We start from the raw sequence: 19,130 nt of genomic DNA on the forward strand, positions 1-19,130 counted from the left end.
ATTCCAGTATAGGGACACCTGGGTGGCTCAGTGGTTAAGTGTTAGACTCTTGATTTTGACTCACGTCATGATCTCAGGGTTGTGAGATCAAGCCTTGCTTCAGGCTCTGAGCTGAGCCAGGGAGTCTGCTTGAGATTATCTCCCTCCATCTACCTCGGCCCGTCTCCCTCATCACCCCCCATGATCACATTTTCTCTCTCTTTCTCAAATAAATAATTTTTTAAAAATTCCAGTATAGTTAACATACAGTGTTATATTAGTTTTAGGTGTACAATATAGTGAGCCAACACTTCCATAAAATACCCATTGTTCATCACAAGTGCACTCCTTCATCCCCATCACCTATTTCACACACACCCCCACCACTCTCCCATCTGGTAACCTTCAGTTTGCTCTCTATAGTTAAGAGTCTCTTTCTTGGTTTGTCCCTCTTGGTCTCCTTTACTTATTTGTTTTGTTTATTAACTTCCACATATGAGTGAAATCATATGGTATTTTTCTCTCTGACTTATTTCACTTAGCATTATATTCTCTAGTTCCATCCATGTCATTGCAAATGGCAAGATGTCATTCTTTTTATGGCTTAATAATATTCCATTGTATATACATACCACATCTTCTTTATCCATTCATCTATCAAAGGACATGGGCTGCTTCCATAATATTCTTCATAATATTCTCTTATAGTTGTTTGTGTTTCTGTGATTATTTCTTTCATTTGTGATTTTGTTTTAGTTCTCTCTCTCTCTCTCTCTTTCTCTCTCTCGGAGTCCAGCTAGAAGTTTGTCAATTTTGTTGATCTTTTCAAAGAATAAGCTCCTGATTTAATTGATCTGTTCTATTGGTTTTTTAGTTTCTATATCATTTATTTCTGCTCTAATCTTTATTATTTCCTTCCTTCTGCTGTTTTGGGGTTTTGTTTGTTGTTCTTTTTCTAGCTCCTTTAGGTGTAAGGTTAAGTTGTTTGAGACTTTTCTTGCTTTTTTTTTAACAGTTAATTTTTTTTTTAAGATTTTATTTATTTATTCACGAGAGACACAGAGAGAGGCAGAGACATAGGCAGAGAGAGAAGCAGGCTCCATGCAGGGAGCCCGATGTGGGACTCGATCCTGGGACTCCAGGATCACACCCTGAGCTGAAAGCAGATGCTTTAACCGCTGAGCCACCCAGGTGTCCCAAGATTTTTCTTGCTTCTTGAGGTAGGCCTGTATTGCTATGAACTTCCCTCTTAGAAGAGCTTTTGCTGCACTACAAAGGTTCTGGACCATTGCATTTCCATTTTTGTTTGTTTCCATGTACTTTTTGGTTTCTTTATTGATTTCTTGATTGATCCATTCATTGTTTAGTAGCACTGTTATTTAACCTCCATGTATACATGGTCTTTCTAGATTTTTTCTTGTAGTTAATTTCTAGTTTCATAGCATTGTGGTCAGAAATACATAGTATGACTTCAATCTTTTTTTAATTTGTTGAGGTTTGTTTTGTGGCCTAATATGTGATCTATCCTGGAGAATGTTCCTGTGTACACTTGAAAAGAACCTATAGGGGTGCCAGGTGGCTCAGTTTGTTAAGCATCTGACTCTTTATATTGGCTCAGATCACAATCTCAGGGTCCTGGGATTGTGCACTGGGTGGGTCTCTATACTCAGTGAGGAGTCTGCTTGAGGATTCTCTCCCTCTTCCTCCACCCCTCCCCCACTCACATGTGCACACATGTTGCACACACTCTCTCTCTCAAGTAAGTAAATAAAATCTTTTTTAAAAAAGAAAGAAATAAAAGAATGTGCAGTCTGCTGTTTTAAGATGCAATGTTCTGAGTATACCCGTTAAATCTATCTGGTTCAGTGTGTTATTCAAAACACTGTTTTTCTTGTTGATTTTATGTTTGGATGATGTATCCATCAATGTAAGTGGGATGTTAAAGTCTCCTACTATTATTGTATTACTACCAATTAGTTTCTTTATGTTTTTCATTAACTGTTTCATATACTTGAGTGCTCCCATGTTAGGCACATAGTTACAATTGTTATAGCTTCTTGCTGGATTGATTCCTTTATTATTATACAGTCTCCTTCTTTGTCTCTTTTTACAGTCTTTGTTTAAAAGTCTATTTTTTCTGTTACAAGTATTGATACTCTGGCTTTCTTTTGACATCCGTTTGAATGATAAATGCTTCTCCATCCTCTTACTTTCAATCTGCGGGTGTCTTTAGGTCTGAAATAAGTATCTTAAAGGCAGAATATAGACAGGTCTTGTTTTTTTACACACTGTGTCACACTATGTCTTTTGATTGGAACTTAATCCATTTGCATTCTAATTAACTATGAATACATATGAATTTGTTGCCATTTTGTTATTTGTTTTGTGGTTGTTTTTGTAGTTTTTCTCTGATCCTTTCTTCTTTTGCTCTCTTTCATGGTTTGCTGGTTTTCTTTAGTTATATTATAGTTGGATTCCTTTCTCTTTATTCTTTGCATATCTATTAGTGGTTTTTGATTTGCGGTTATCATTAGGTTCATATATATCATCTTTGGTTTTTACAACTATTTTTAAGTAGACATATTATAAAGCATAATTATTATTGAAAAGTTCATTTATAAACTTGTATCCCATTTACTTCTTTTTAATTCACTTGTTCCTATAATTATGCTTGAATTGCTCATGAAAATTTCATGAGACATTAAACAAAGCTAGCCATCATCAGGATGGTCAGACGTCTCCTGGGAGATGATGTGCCCAACCAGATAATATCGAAGGTGATCAGGTATCAAGGATGAGTAGCTCTAGTTAAACTGACTTATCAAGTTCTTGCTAAAACTAGATTTTACAAGGACATGCAGAGATGGGCCCCGGGAAGGTCCAGGAGACTGATTAAAGTCTGCTCAAACAAAGTATCTTTGTTAGTGGGTTTACTTTAAAGAGGAAAAGAATATCAAAAATGGGAGAGGAGGGTGCCTGGCTGGCTCAGTTGGTTGAGCGTCTGCCTTTGGCTCAGGTCATGATGGGTCCTGGGATTAAGCCCTGCTTCGCCCTCTGCCTCTCCTCTCTCTCTCTCTCTCTCTCTCTCTCTCTCTCTCTCTCACACACACACACACACACACACACACACATATCAATCAATCAATATTTTAAAAAAATGGGAGAGGGCATCCCAGAGATAAAACTTTTTATATTTCTAAATTTAACTCAAGACTATCTCTGCTAGAATTCATTAAAAGTCTGGCCCCCTGAAAATCATGTAACCTTTGCCCTCAGAGAGAGGTTATGAAGGCTCCAGGATAGTCTCAGCCTCTGAGAAAAGTCCATGAAAGGAAACAACCCAACAGAGGGAGGGAAGCATCACATTGTGAGAATGTCAGCAACTCATCATAATTTACCTAACCCTAGTCTTCCTCTCTAAATCACTTTTAGCTAGTCAATTATCCTTAAAGTTGTGTAACTGATGAAATACATTGATTTCAGCATTCTTTTCCTAGACTCTCATACATTTCAATCCCTTGGCACACGATCGGGCAGGTAAATTATTCTGGCTTTTCAGTCAGTGAAGCCTGGGTTCAAATCCTGACTCTTCAACTTAGCTCTGTGACCACAGGCAGGTTTTCTAACTGCCCTAAACTTAATTTTCTCAACTCTAAGCCTGGAGTCATTATTTTACCTAACCCACAAAGCCTCTTTGAAGGTGGGATAAAGTAATGCATCAAAGTGCTTAGCAAATTGTCTGTCATAGAGACCGCACTTAGTCAGTGGAAAACATGTGAAAAGAAGGGATAGGTGAGGGGACCTGGCAAAGTCTAGAAAGAGTGTATAATTCCGAAGAGATAGAAGTGCCATGGGTTCCACAGGATGGGTCAGCTAGGCAAAATGGTATACTTACCAAGTCTCAAAAGAAATTAAAAAGTCTTAGAGAAACTGGGCCTGAAAGCTATAGACACAGTGAAAAGTGCTGTATCCTTCTCTTGTTTTCTTTCCAGACATACAAACGAGATTACCAAGAGACAAGAAAGAAAAATGATGAGGGCCCCTAGGCATTGCAGCATGGATTCTGCCTGAAGAGGCCCTATGGTGCTGAAATAGAATTTAAGATTAAGACTTTTGACTAGGGCAGGACAGCTGCTTGGGGAACTTCCCAGCAGAGTGATGCTTAGAAAAACTGGTAAAAGCTTAAGTAAGTGGGAGTAAGTTAAAGAGCAGGACAAACAGAGCAAAGGATACTTACTATCTTCTTGCCAATTGTGAGCTGTAGACCATGAGACTGGCCTTGTTACAGATGGGATAATTTCTTGCCGGAAAGTTCTCTGCCCTTGTTGAGCTTGGCCTTGGGTACTCAATGTTCTCAGGCTTGGCATGGTTTTCTCCAGTAAGATTTTCTCTTTCTGGGGGAAAAAAAAAAAAAGCAATACAGTACAAAAAAAAAAAAAAAAGGAAACTATATAGTGAGAATGCCAGAGAATATCTGGGGATATGAATCATAGGGGAGAGAATTCCTGAATTTCTCTTTTCCCAACATTATTTTCATTAAGGAGAAAGAGATTTCCTTCTTGAGCCCCTGTGTCTACAATTCCTTAAAACACTTTCTTATGAAGTTCTTGCATGTGTTTCTTTTTTTTAATATATAGACATCCTGAACACCTGTTCCTTTCTCTGTGTGCCCCTTTCTCTCATGAGGCTGTGGGAAGAATTTCAACAGGCCCAGCCAACACAGATAATAACAACAGGACATTATGCCCTTGCAGCTTATGTAGTAGTAGCAATGCTTCCACTGAGTGGCCTGGATTCCTGCCTCCCTGAGGTGACTACAAAGGAATGAACAGAAAGCATCTGTAACATGCTCTGTACATCTCCACAGAGGGTAGTGCTAGCCTCAAGCATCCAAAAGGCCCACTGAGGAAACACGGCCAAATCTCCTAGTCGGGGTTACAGGAAACAGACCTATAAAGTAGAGGTGGCTATAAGTTTGCCAAGAAAGGAAATCATGCATACCACCTTTCAGGACCACTTAATGAACAGCAGATTTTAGGGCCCACTCATATACAGAAAAAAAAATAAATGGACAATAATAGTACAGAAAAATATTTTATGTTTCACTAGAAAACTATGTATCTCTTTCTACAGCACACTCTTCCAGGTTATGAGACTCTAGCATTATTCATTGGTTTTATTTCATAAAGCTTTGTAAGCATGTAGGTAACTGATAGATACGTAATTTCTATTCTGTCTGGTAATGATTTAACTAACCAACCCCACAGTCACCCTAACTGTCTTTGAAACTGGAAAAAAAGTTTTGTCTCCAATTTGCAATTCATCTCAACATTCCTTTACTTGTATAAATCTGTGTTGTTTTGACTTTTCCTTTGAAACAACTGTTATACATTGAACAACGTCCCCCCCCAAAAAAAAATAATATTGAAGTCCTAACCCCAGTACATATGAATATGACCTTATTTGAAAAGATTATTTGTAAATGATCAAGTTAAGGTGACATCATAGGGTGGGTCTTAATCCAACATAACTGTGTCCTTATAAAAAATAAAAGGGGGGATGGGATTCTGACAGAAACAGAAAGACATTCATAGTGAATGCCATGTAAAGAGGAAGGCAGATACACAGATAATGCATCTAACAAACTAAGGAATGCCACAGATTTCCAGCAAATCACCAAAAGCTGGGAGAAAGGTATGGAACAGATTCTCCTACACAGCCCTCAGAAAAATCTAACTCCAATAACCTTGATCTCAGACTTCTAGCCTCCAGAAAGAACTGTGAAAGAATAAACCTGTTGTCTAAGCCACCCAGTTTGTGGTGCTTGACTATAGCAACCCCAGCAAACTAATATGTCAGTTATAATATCTGCTTAATTCCCTTGTATCATAGGAGTAAAATAAATTCTTTAAAACATGTTCATTTTATAATCTGTAGGCGAGTCATGAGTTTGTCTTTTTCTGGAAATGATAAGATAAATGGATCTCTTGCTGTCCCTCTCCATTCCTGAAAATTTCTCAGCCAGGTCTATCCCTGAATACTCTTTTCTCAATGAGTTATTAGGTTGCATAAAGGCATCACAATGTATCTCTTAGAAATGACTCATACTTGGAAACTTAACTAATCAAAATGGACTGTTCCCCCCTCCTTGTTCAGATGAATGGATGCAAAGGGAAGGAGCCCTGTCAGCTGCCAGGCTCTGGGCTGGGCACATGGCACTCTGAAAGATATTTTTTGAATGCCTACCCCAGTCATCCTACCTTCTCCAATGTTGGACCAGTAACGTTCACTTTTCCTCTCAAGCCTCAGGGAAAGGGACTCTATCTCAATTTCCCCAGGAAGAGAACCTGATTTGTCTGAGATTCTTATGATAGTTCCTATCCCCTTGCCAGTGATTGATGAGACATGGCTGGGAGGTAGGGGCAGAGGAAGATACTCTAAAAGGAAAGTTTTCATGCTTTTAAAAGGAGGTATGCAGGGAAAAGCACACCTTTTGGTGAGGGAGGGTCTACATGTGATGCCTGGAACTATGGCAACCACCTTGTATTCATGAGAGCAGCTACCCTAAGAACAAACTCTGTCACACTAACCATGGAAGGGTAGAAAGGACAATTCCTGGGTTCTTGATAACATCCAAGGTAACTTACCCAGAAGCACACATTAGACAAAACCTGTTTCCTACTCAAAATCTAGACCTATCCCTCTCTCCCATACCACTTACCTCCTCTATGTATATTATTAGTCAGTGAATAAAGGTAAATTTCTTATTGTTGTTTGTTTGTTTGCTTGTTTTTTTAAAGATTTTATTTATTCATAAAAGACACAGAGAGAGGCAGAGACACAGGCCAAGGAAGAAGCAGGCTCCCTGAGGGGAGCCTGATATGAGACTCCATCCTGGGACCTTGGGATCACGACCTGAGCCACCCAGGTTCTCCTGTTGTTTTTATCCTTTAAAATGTCTTAGGAGGCCATAGAATTTAGTGGTTAAGAGCAAACTGTGGTGTCAGGTGGACCTGGGTTTAAATCCTGCCTCTGTGTGACCTCAAGCAAGTCATTTAACCCTTTATGCCTCAATTTCCCCAAGTATATCATGGTTATAACAATTCCTATGCTATAAGGTTGTGATGAGGATTAAGTGAAACTACATATATAAAGGATTTATCACAGGTTCTAGCACATGATAGGCACATAGAAAAACTTGATGGTGTTTATGATTATTACTATTACTGTACTATGCAATATTACCCTACCTCTTCAAGAGGCAGCCAGCATTTTGAATGTAAAGACAGCATCTTGCTTCCCCTATACAGAGTGGTTTCATCAGTTGACTTCATATTCATTAGAGCCTCCCCTTTTCATGTGAAAACTGGGAGCTCCCTTTCTTCCTCCCCAGATAGCCACCTTCAAAGAAGCCCAACTTCCCAGAAGTGCCTCTCATTCCTTGGTGGAGCCTAGCCTGGTTTTGTATCTACTCACAAAGCTTTAAGGGAGCTTTGATGCTCACATGGCTACTTAGCAGGAGCAGAAAGATAAAACCTTACTTGCTCACTCTCTCCACAATAAGACCTTTGGCAATTTAGAGGGACACAGAGATAAAAGACTGGATTTTTTTTCTTTTCATTTTTCCTCCAAAAAACAAATGGTGGTTTGTCTTTATCAATCACTCCTTCAGAGCTACACCAGTATCAAAAAGCATGAAATCAGCAGAACACCAAGACAGGGGAGTTCTATCCCACCCAGTAGGGAATTTGCTTGCTTATAGGACAAACAGGAAAGGGAGGGGAGAGGGGAACTGTACATAAAGAGCATCTCACTGAGGTAACCTAAGCTCACATCCCCTACCCCATTCCCAAAAGTTTGTTTTCTTAACATTTACTCTATGCCACTTGAAGCTTGGCACACAGACAAAACAAGGACAGTGAGGGACACAGAGAAAGGAAAGCTCAACTTGTCTCATGGATAAATCTTGAGTTGATTTGACATCTCTTAGTCCAGGGAGCTTACTGTGCTGACAATGTGCAGGTCTCTGTATGTGGGGCATTCAGCTGGGACTCGCAAGTCTGGTGTTAAACTCTGCTCTAAGTCCACGTAACCATGTACAAATGGAGGAATGAGAATAGGCTACCTGCATAACAACAGGGCCAATTGTTTCTGGGATATATCCTATGTGGTCCTATACTATGTACCCAATATGACAACCATAGGATAGATGGGACTACTTTCCCCACTTACCAATATGAACACTGTAGCTTAGAGAGGTTAAGTCAGGTGTCCAATGTCACATCCTAAGAGGCAGAGGCAAGACTTAAACTCAGATCTGCACCAAAGTGTGTGTTCTTAACCAGATGTTATAAAGCTGCATTCCACACGGATTACGAGCACCCTCTAAAAAATGCCAAGCAATATAGCAAGGCATCTGTTATCCATTGAGTTGTGCCTTCGAAAAATGTTATGATAAAGTCCTGACCCCCAGTACCTGGAAAGTACTATTCAGGAATAGGGTCTTTTCAGATGTAATTAAGTAAAAATGAGGACATACAGGATCAGAGTGGGCCCTAATCCAATGGCTGGTGTCCTTAGAAGGAAGGGAAATTTGGATACACATACTCACACAGGGAAGAGAGCCATGTAAAGACAGAGGCAGAAATTGGTGATGCTGCCACAAGCCCAGGAATATCAAAGATTGCTGGAAACTGCCAGAAGCGAGGAGAAGGCAAAGAAGGATCATCCCCTACAGCCTTTGAGGGAAGATGGTTTGGCCAATATCTTGATTTTGGACATCTGGCCTCCAGAATTGTGAGAATAGATTTCTGTTGTCTTAAGCCACCAAGTTTGTGACACTTTGTTATGGTAGTGTTAGGGAACTAATATAACATCTGTCTTTGCGAGTTTACAGAAGAGGAGGGGGACGCAGCTGCAGGGAGGGGAGAGGAAGGCAAGACAATTTTCAGACAAATAATATGAAGATTATTTCTAGCATAGTGGCCTGGAGAGTGGGGCAAGGATGCTAGACATAAAAGAGAGGTGGTCAGAAGTGGGTGATGAAGGCAGGGAAATGAGGGGTTTAACTGAAGTAAAGAGATGAAAAGGAGAGAGGGGAGAATGGCAAGGAGTTTAACGGGTCAGCTCTTTGAGAGAAGACTTCAAGAAGGTTCTGGCATTCCCTGCCAGGGAGAGAAAGGATTGAGAAAGAGTAAAATGCTGCCAGAGTCTGCCCCGTGATCATGACCTTGCCCCATGCCACTGCCCCAGCCTTCTCACACCTCAACAGGGCTCTTACATCAGACTCCTCTTGAGTTACTACTCTCAGGGAACATGTAGTTAGCACTCACTAAGTGGCTGGTGCTAAAGGGTGGGGGGGCCTATGAGGACCAGAGAGCATCACGAAGGAACAAGGAACTAGGAGCTCATGATTTCTTCAACATGAACTGCTCTTCAAATCCCTCTCCCCAGTTGGCCTAGAAAGAATATACTTAGAACTCCCTTCCATTCCAACTTGGATGGGACATTAGCCTACCTCACTGGGCCCCAAACAACTTCTACAGCCTTTTATCATAATGCTTAGACATTATACTGTGTTTCTTCCTATATATATACATATACGCAGAGATATGGATAAATAGGGAAGTAGAGAGATATGGACACATAGATATCTACCTAAGGTATAGCTATAAATAAAGATAGATGTAGAGATAGATAGATAGATAGATAGACAGATATTATAGATACAATGGCTCCTCCATTAGTGTGAGCTTTTAAAAGGCAGTGTCCTATCCAAGTCTAACTCAAACAACAAAAAGTATTAAGAAATAGAGGAGGAGGGGCAAGATGGCGGAAGAGTAGGGTCTCCAAATCACCTGTCCCCACCAAATTACCTAGATAACCTTCAAATTATCCTGAAAATCTACGAATTCGGCCTGAGATTTAAAGAGAGACCAGCTGGAATACTACAGTGAGAAGAGTTCGCGCTTCTATCAAGGTAGGAAGACCAGGAAAAAGAAATAAAGAAACAAAAGGCCTCCAAGGGGGAGGGGCCCCGCGAGGAGCCGGGCTGAGGCCGGGGCGAGTGTCCCCAGGACAGGAGAGCCCCGTCCCGGAGACGCAGGAGCTGCACCAACCTTCCCGGGCGGAAAGGGGCTCGCAGGGAGTTGGAGCAGGACCCGAGGAGGGCGAGGATGCCCTCAGGCTCCCTGGGACAGTAATAGAGGAACTGCGCGGAGCTCCCTAAAGGGCTGCAGGACACGGCTGGACCCGGGAGCAGCTCCAGGGCAGCTCGGGCAGAGGCTCCCTGCAGAGGGGGCTGCGCGGCTCCGGGAGCAGCTCGGAGGGGCTCCCGGCGTCAGCTCCGCAGAGAGGCGGCTGCGCGGGTGGGAGCGCGAATCCAACAGCACAGGCCCGGGAGCACAGGGCGCCGGGACACAGCCCAGGATCCGGCCTCCCCCCGGGACAGGCAGAGGCCGGGAGGGCCCAGGACGGCAAGGACGCTCCTGCCACGAGCTGAGCAGATCAGCGGCCCCACCCCGGAGCCTCCAGGCCCTGCAGACGGAGAGCTCTGTGGTTACTGCGGGGGCTGACTCCAGGGCTCCAGAGCTGGCCCCACCACTGCGGTTGTTCCTCCTGGGGCCTCACGGGGTAAACAACCCCCACTGAGCCCTGCACCAGGCAGGGGCACAGCAGCTCCCCCAAGTGCTAACACCTGAAAATCAGCACAACAGGCCCCTCCCCCAGAAGACCCGCTAGACGGACAAGTTCCAGGGTAAGTCAAGGGACTTAAAGTACACAGAATCAGAAGATACTCCCTCGTGTTGGTTTTTTTTTTTTTTTTTTTTTTTTGCTTTTTGATTTGTTTGCTTCCCCCACCCCCTTTTTTTCCTTTCTTTTTCTTTCTCTTTTTCTTCTCTTTTGTTTCTTTTTTTTCTTCTTCCTTTTTTCTTTTTTCCTTTTCTCTTTTCTTTCCTTCTTTCTCTCCTCTCTTTTGCTCCTTTTCCCAATACAACTTGTTTTTGGCCACTCTGCACTGAGCAAAATGACTAGAAGGAAAACCTCACCTCAAAAGAAAGAATCGGAAACAGTCCTCTCTCCCACAGAGTTACAAAATCTGGATTACAATTCAATGTCAGAAAGCCAATTCAGGGAGGAGGGGCAAGAAGGCGGAAGAGTAGGGTCTCCTAATCACCTGTCCCCACCAAATTACCTAGAAAACCTTCAAATTATCCTGAAAATCTATGAATTCGGCCTGAGAATTAAAGACAGAACACCTGGAATGCTACAGTGAGAAGAGTTCGCGCTTCTATCAAGGTAGGAAGATGGGAAAAAAGAAATAAAGAAACAAAGGCTTCCAAGGGGGAGGGGCCCGCGAGGAGCCGGGCTGAGGCCGGGGCGAGTGTCCCCAGGACAGGAGAGCCCCGTCCCGGAGAAGCAGGAGCTGCACCAACCTTCCCGGGCGGAAAGGGGCTCGCGGGGAGTTGGAGCAGGACCCAGGAGGGCGGGGATGCCCTCGGGCTCCCTGGGACAGTAACAGAGCAACTGCGCGCCTAGGAGAGTGCGCCGAGCTCCCTAAGGGCTGCAACGCTCACGGCGGGACCCGGAGCAGCTCGGAGGGTTTCGGGCGGCGGCTCCGCGGAGGGGGCTGCGGGGCCTCAGGAGCAGCTCGGATGGGCTCGGGCAGAGGAAGAGGCTCCGTGCGGAGGGGGCTGCGCGGTTCCAGGACCAGCTCGGAGGGGCTCGGGCCGCGGCTCCGCGGAGGGGGCTGCACGGCCGGGAGCGCGAATCCAACAGCGCAGGCCCCGGAGCACAGGGCGCCGGGACACAGCCCAGGATCCGGCCTCCCCCGGGACAGGCAGAGGCCGGGAGGGCCCAGGACAGCAAGGACGCTCCTGCCCCGAGCTGAGCAGATCAGTGGCCCCACCCCGGAGCCTCCAGGCCCTGCAGACGGAGAGCTCGGAGTTCCTGCCGGAGCTGAATCCAGGTTTCCAGAGCAGGCCCCGCCACTGGGGCTGTTGCTCCTGGGGCCTCACGGGGTAAACAACCCCCACTGAGCCCTGCACCAGGCAGGGGCACAGCAGCTCCCCCAACTACTAACACCTGAAAATCAGCACAACAGGCCCCTCCCCCAGAAGACCCGCTAGACGGACAATTTCCAGGGGAAGCCAAGGGACTTAAAGTACACAGAATCAGAAGATACTCCCCCGTGGTTCTTTTTTTCTTTTCTTTTCTTTTCTTTTCTTTTCTTTTCTTTTCTTTTTTTTTTTTTGTTGTTGTTTTGTTTTGTTTTGTTTTGCTTTTTGATTTGTTTCCTTCCCCCACCCCCTTTTTTCCCTTTCTTTCTTTTTCTTTTTTCTTCTTTTTTTTTAGTTTTTTTCTTCCTTTTTTTTCCCTCTTTTTTCTTTCCTTCTTTCTCTCTTCTCTTTTTCTCCTTTTCCCAATACAACTTGCTTTTGGCCACTCTGCACTGAGCAAAATGACTAGAAGGAAAACCTCACCTCAAAAGAAAGAATCAGAAACAGTCCTCTCTCCCACAGAGTTACAAAATCTGGATTACAATTCAATGTCAGAAAGCCAATTCAGAAGCACTATTATACAGCTACTGGTGGCTCTAGAAAAAAGCATAAAGGACTCAAGAGACTTCAGGACTGCAGAATTTAGAGCTAATCAGGCAGAAATTAAAAATCAATTGAATGAGATGCAATCCAAACTAGAAGTCCTAACGACGAGGGTTAACGAGGTGGAAGAACGAGTGAGTGACATAGAAGACAAGTTGATAGCAAAGAGGGAAACTGAGGAAAAAAGAGACAATTAAAAGACCATGAAGATAGATTAAGGGAAATAAAAGACAGCCTGAGGAAGAAAAACTTACGTTTAATTGGTGTTCCTGAGGACGCCGAAAGGGACAGAGTTCAGGGACAGAATATGTATTTGAACAAATTCTAGCTGAAAACTTTCCTAATCTGGGAAGGGAAAGAGGCATTCAGATCCAGGAAATAGAGAGATCCCCCCCTAAAATCAATAAAAACCGTTCAACACCTCGACATTTAATAGTGAAGCTTGCAAATTCCAAAGATAAAGAGAAGATCCTTAAAGCAGCAAGAGACAAGAAATCCCTGACTTTTATGGGGAGGAGTATTAGGGTAACAGCAGACCTCTCCACAGAGACCTGGCAGGCCAGAAAGGGCTGGCAGGATATATTCAGGGTCCTAAATGAGAAGAACATGCAACCAAGAATACTTTATCCAGCAAGGCTCTCATTCAAAATGGAAGGAGAGATAAAGAGCTTCCAAGACAGGCAGCAACTGAAAGAATATGTGACCTCCAAACCAGCTCTGCAAGAAATTTTAAGGGGGACTCTTAAAATTCCCCTTTAAGAAGAAGTTCAGTGGAGCAATCCACAAAAACAAGGACTGAATAGATATCATGATGACACTAAACTCATATCTCTCAATAGTAACTCTGAATGTGAACGGGCTTAATGACCCCATCAAAAGGCGCAGGATTTCAGACTGGATAAAAAAGCAGGACCCATCTATTTGCTGCCTACAAGAGACTCATTTTACACAGAAGGACACCTACAGCCTGAAAATAAAAGGTTGGAGAACCATTTACCATTCAAATGGTCCTCAAAAGAAAGCAGGGGTAGCCATCCTTATATCAGATAAACTAAAATTTACCCTAAAGACTGTAGTGAGAGATGAGAGAGACACTGTATCATACTTAAAGGATCTATCCAACAAGAGGACTTAACAATCCTCAATATATATGCCCCAAATGTGGGAGCTGCCAAATATATCAATGAATTAATAACCAAAGTGAAGAAATACTTAGATAATAATACACTTATACTCGGTGACTTCAATCTAGCTCTTTCTATACTCGAAAGGTCTTCTAAGTACAACATCTCCAAAGAAATGAGAGCTTTAAATGATACACACTGGACCAGATGGATTTCACAGATATCTACAGAACTTTACATCCAAACTCAACTGAATACACATTCTTCTCAAGTGCACATGGAACTTTCTCCAGAATAGACCACATTCTGGGTCACAAATCAGGTCTGAACCGATACCAAAAGATTGGGATCGTCCCCTGCATATTCTCAGACCATAATGCCTTGAAATTAGAACTAAATCACAACAAGAAGTTTGAAAGGACCTCAAACACGTGGAAGTTAAGGACCATCCTGCTAAAAGATGAAAGGATCAACCAGGAAATTAAGGAAGAATTAAAAAGATTCATGGAAACTAATGAGAATGAAGATACAGGGATCCCTGGGTGGCGCAGTGGTTTAGCGCCTGCCTTTGGCCCAGGGCGCGATCCTGGAGACCCGGGATCAAATCCCACGTCGGGCTCCCGGTGCATGGAGCCTGCTTCTCCCTCTGCCTATGTCTCTGCCTCTCTCTCCCCCTCTCTCTCTGTGTGTGTGTGACTATCAAAAATAAATTTAAAAAAATTTAAAAAAAAAAGAGAATGAAGACACAACCGTTCAAAATCTTTAGGATGCAGCAAAAGCAGTCCTAAGGGGGAAATACATTGCAATACAAGCATCCATTCAAAAACTGGAAAGAACTCAAATACAAAAGCTAACCTTACACATAAAGGAGCTAGAGAAAAAACATCAAATAGATCCTACACCCAGCAGAAGAAGAGAGTTAATAAAGATTCGAGCAGAACTCAACGAAATCGAGACCAGAAGAACTGTGGAACAGATCAACAGAACCAGGAGTTGGTTCTTTGAAAGAATTAATAAGATAGATAAACCATTAGCCAGCCTTATTAAAAAGAAGAGAGAGAAGACTCAAATTAATAAAATCATGAATGAGAAAGGAGAGATCACTACCAACACCAAGGAAATACAAACGATTTTAAAAACATATTATGAACAGCTATATGCCAATAAATTAAGCAATCTAGAAGAAATGGACGCATTCCTGGAAAGCCACAAACTACCAAAACTGGAACAGGAAGAAATAGAAAACCTGAACAGGCCAATAACCAGGGAGGAAATTGAAGCAGTCATCAAAAACCTCCCAAGATACAAGAGTCCAGGGCCAGATGGCTTCCCAGGGGAATTTTATCAAACGTTTAAAGAAGAAACCATACCTATTCTCCTAAAGCTGTTTGGAAAGATAGAAAGAGATGGAGTACTTCCAAATTCGTTCTATGAGGCCAGCATCACCTTAATTCCAAAACCAGACAAAGACCCCACCAAAAAGGAGAATTACAGACCAATATCCCTGATGAACATGGATGCAAAAATTCTCAACAAGATACTAGCCAATAGGATCCAACAGTACATTAAGAAAATTATTCACCATGACCAAGTAGGATTTATCCCTGGGACACAAGGCTGGTTCAACACCCGTAAAACAATCAATGTGATTCATCATATCAGCAAGAGAAAAACCAAGAACCATATGATCCTCTCATTAGATGCGGAGAAAGCATTTGACAAAATACAGCATCCATTCCTCATCAAAACTCTTGAGAGTGTAGGGATAGAGGGAACATTCCTCAGCATCTTAAAAGCCATCTATGAAAAGCCCACAGCAAATATCATTCTCAATGGGGAAGCACTGGGAGCCTTTCCCCTAAGATCAGGAACAAGACAGGGATGTCCACTCTTACCACTGCTATTCAACATAGTACTGGAAGTCCTAGCCTCAGCAATTAGACAATAAAAAGACATTAAAGGCATTCAAATTTACAAAGAAGTAGTCAAACTCTCCCTCTTCGCCAATGACATGATACTCCGTAGAAAACCCAAAAGCCCCCACCCCAAGATTGCTAGAACTCATACAGCAATTTGGTAGCATGGCAGGATACAAAATCAATGCCCAGAAATCAGTGGCATTTCTATACACTAACAATGAGACTGAAGAAAGAGAGATTAAGGAGTCAATCCCATTTACAATTGCACCAAAAGCATAAGATACCTAGGAATAAATCTAACCAAAGAGGTAAAGGATCTATACCCTAAAAACTATAGAACACTTCTGAAAGAAATTGAGGAAGACACAAAGAGATGGAAAAATATTCCATGCTCATGGATTGGCAGAATTAATATTGTGAAAATGTCAATGTTACCCAGGGCAATTTACACGTTTAATGCAATCCCTATCAAAATACCATCGACTTTCTTCAGAGAGTTAGAACAAATTATTTTAAGATTTGTGTGGAATCAGAAAAGACCCCGAATAGCCAGGGGAATTTTAAAAAAGAAAACCATATCTGGGGGCATCACAATGCCAGATTTCAGGTTGTACTACAAAGCTGTGGTCATCAAGACAGTGTGGTACTGGCACAAAAACAGACACATAGATCAATGGAACAGAATAGAGAACCCAGAAGTGGACCCTGAACTTTATGGTCAACTAATATTCGATAAAGGAGGAAAGACTATCCATTGGAAGAAAGACAATCTCTTCAATAAATGGTGCTGGGAAAATTGGACATCCACATGCAGAAGAATGAAACTAGACCATTCTCTTACACCATACACAAAGATAAACTCAAAATGGATGAAAGATCTAAATGTGAGACAAGATTCCATCAAAATCCTAGAGGAGAACACAGGCAACACCCTTTTGGAACTCAGCCACAGTAACTTCTTGCAAGATACATCCACGAAGGCAAAAGAAACAAAAGCAAAAATGAACTATTGGGACTTCATCAAGATAAGAAGCTTTTGCACAGCAAAGGATACAGACAACAAAACTAAAAGACAACCTACAGAATGGGAGAAGCTATTTGCAAATGACGTATCAGATAAAGGGCTAGTTTCCAAGATCTATAAAGAACTTATTAAACTCAACACCAAAGAAACAATCCAATCATGAAATGGGTAAAAGACATGAACAGAAATCTCACAGAGGAAGACATAGACATGGCCAACATGCACATGAGAAAATGCTCTGCATCACTTGCCAGCAGGGAAATACAAATCAAAACTACAATGAGATACCACCTCACACCAGTGAGAATGGGGAAAATTAACAAGGCAGGAAACCACAAATGTTGGAGAGGATGTGGAGAAAAGGGAACACTCTTACACTGTTGGTGGGAATGTGAACTGGTGCAGCCACTCTGGAAAACTGTGTGGAGGTTCCTCAAAGATTTAAAAATAGACCTGCCCTATGATCCAGCAATTGCACTATTGGGGATTTACCCCAAAGATACAGATGCAATGAAACACCGGGACACCTGCACCCCGATGTTTCTAGCAGCAATGTCCACAATAGCCAAACTGTGGAAGGAGCCTCGGTGTCCATCGAAAGATGAATGGATAAAGAAGATGTGGTTTATGTATACAATGGAATATTACTCAGTCATTAGAAACGACAAATACCCACCATTTGCTTCAACGTGGATGGAACTGGAGGGTATTATGCTGAGTGAAGTAAGTCAATCGGAGAAGGACAAACATTATATGTTCTCATTCATTTGGGGAATATAAATAATAGTGAAAGGGAATATAAGGGAAAGGAGAAGAAATGTGTGGGAAATATCAGAAAGGGAGACAGAACATAAAGACTCCTAACTCTGGGAAATGAACTAGGGGTGATGGAAGGGGAGGTGGGTGGGGGGTGGGGGTGAATGAGTGACGGGCACTGGGGGGGGGCACTTGACGGGATGAGCACTGGGTGTTATTCTGTATGTTGGTAAATTGAACACCAATGAAAAATAAATTTATTTTTAAAAAAAGAAATAGAAATTAGGCAAAGGACATAAATGCATGATTTACAAAATAAAAGAAATAGAAATGGTTCTCAATCACATGAAAAGATGCTTAAGTATAGTCATAGTAAGAGGAATGCAAGTTTAATCTAACTGAGAAGGCACATTTCACCTCTTAGACCAACATTTGTGTGACAAGATATTGAGTTGGGAGGTTGTGGAACACAAGAAGGCTCATATCTGCTCACAGGAATGACATAACCCGTAAAGAGGTCAATGAGGCAATATCTATCAAAATTATAATTATGTTTACCATTTGTCCAGCAATCCCACTTCCCGGAAGTACCTGTAGCATATCTCACAAATAGACCTGAAAACATAAAACTAGAGTACATGTGAGCATTTCTGTAACAAGAGATCTGAAGTAATTCAAGGGCCCTTCTCTAGAGAATTGGGAAAATAAATTGTTGTGCTTGAGAATTCCCATAAGAATGAGAAAAATGAAGAATATATTTGTATTTGCTTAATTTGCATTAAGAAACACTGGTTGCAACCATAAGAAACTAATGCATGTGGCTCCTTAGGTAGGAACAGAAGCAGATCGCTGGAGAGAGTAAGATTTCTCAAGGTATGGCTTTCACATCATGTTGATTCTTGAATTATGTAAATATATTGCATGGTCAAATGATAATAGTTTAAAAGAAGTATGTAATATTAATAAATAACCTGTAATATAGTATGTAATATATAGAAGGTAGAGTTAGTAGAACACTACATCTCTTTTGTACACTACAGGAAGGTCCATGGCGAAGAAATAAAAATGACTCAAAACTCAGAATAAAGTTTCAAAATAGCATTAAAAGTTACCTTTTACTAATTTCCCATAAGCCTAAAGAGGAGATCTGTTTTCCTAAAGAACAAAAAAACTGGGATAAACATATAAACACAGCCAAAAGCCCTTAAGCCCTCTGAAGGAAAAGTCCATTGGTCATTGTGGGAAGTTTCATATGCTCAGAACACAAGCTGCCTAACCACTCAATTCTTTCATTTTCCCCCTGACAATCTCATTGGAATTCCATTGATTTCCTATATTCAGCCTCTTCTAGCCATTTTTAGCCTCTTCCCCAAACCCAATATCCTCATGTCTTGAACTTTTCTAGATCTTTCCATATCATCCATCAAAGCCTTCCAAGATCTCTAGCTCAATACACCTTTCATACTTCTATTTAAAATCTAGATTGGCTGTCATAAGGATGTAATGCCTTGCCCAACCCAGGATACTATAACTCATTAAACCCCATAACAATCTCACAAGATAAAGACCATCATAATCTAGTTTATTAGCATTTTACAGATGAGAAATGGAAGCCTAGAGAGGTGGAGTGCTTTGTTCAAGGTTATGTGGTGTGGGGAGGTGGCACCAGGATGGAAACCCTAGTAGTTTGGCTTCAGAGCCTACTCTCACCATTGCTGCATCCCTA

At 42.0% G+C, this 19,130-nt stretch overlaps 1 pseudogene; it reads right to left on the reverse strand.

Moving 5' to 3' along the window:
* Positions 1-19,130, reverse strand: part of LOC140602866 (malate dehydrogenase, mitochondrial-like) — a 282,291-nt pseudogene that overhangs the window by 174,901 nt on the left and 88,260 nt on the right.

Source organism: Canis lupus, chromosome 13 (genome assembly GCF_048164855.1).
Source record: "Canis lupus baileyi chromosome 13, mCanLup2.hap1, whole genome shotgun sequence".
Taxonomy (NCBI): Eukaryota; Metazoa; Chordata; class Mammalia; order Carnivora; family Canidae; genus Canis; species Canis lupus.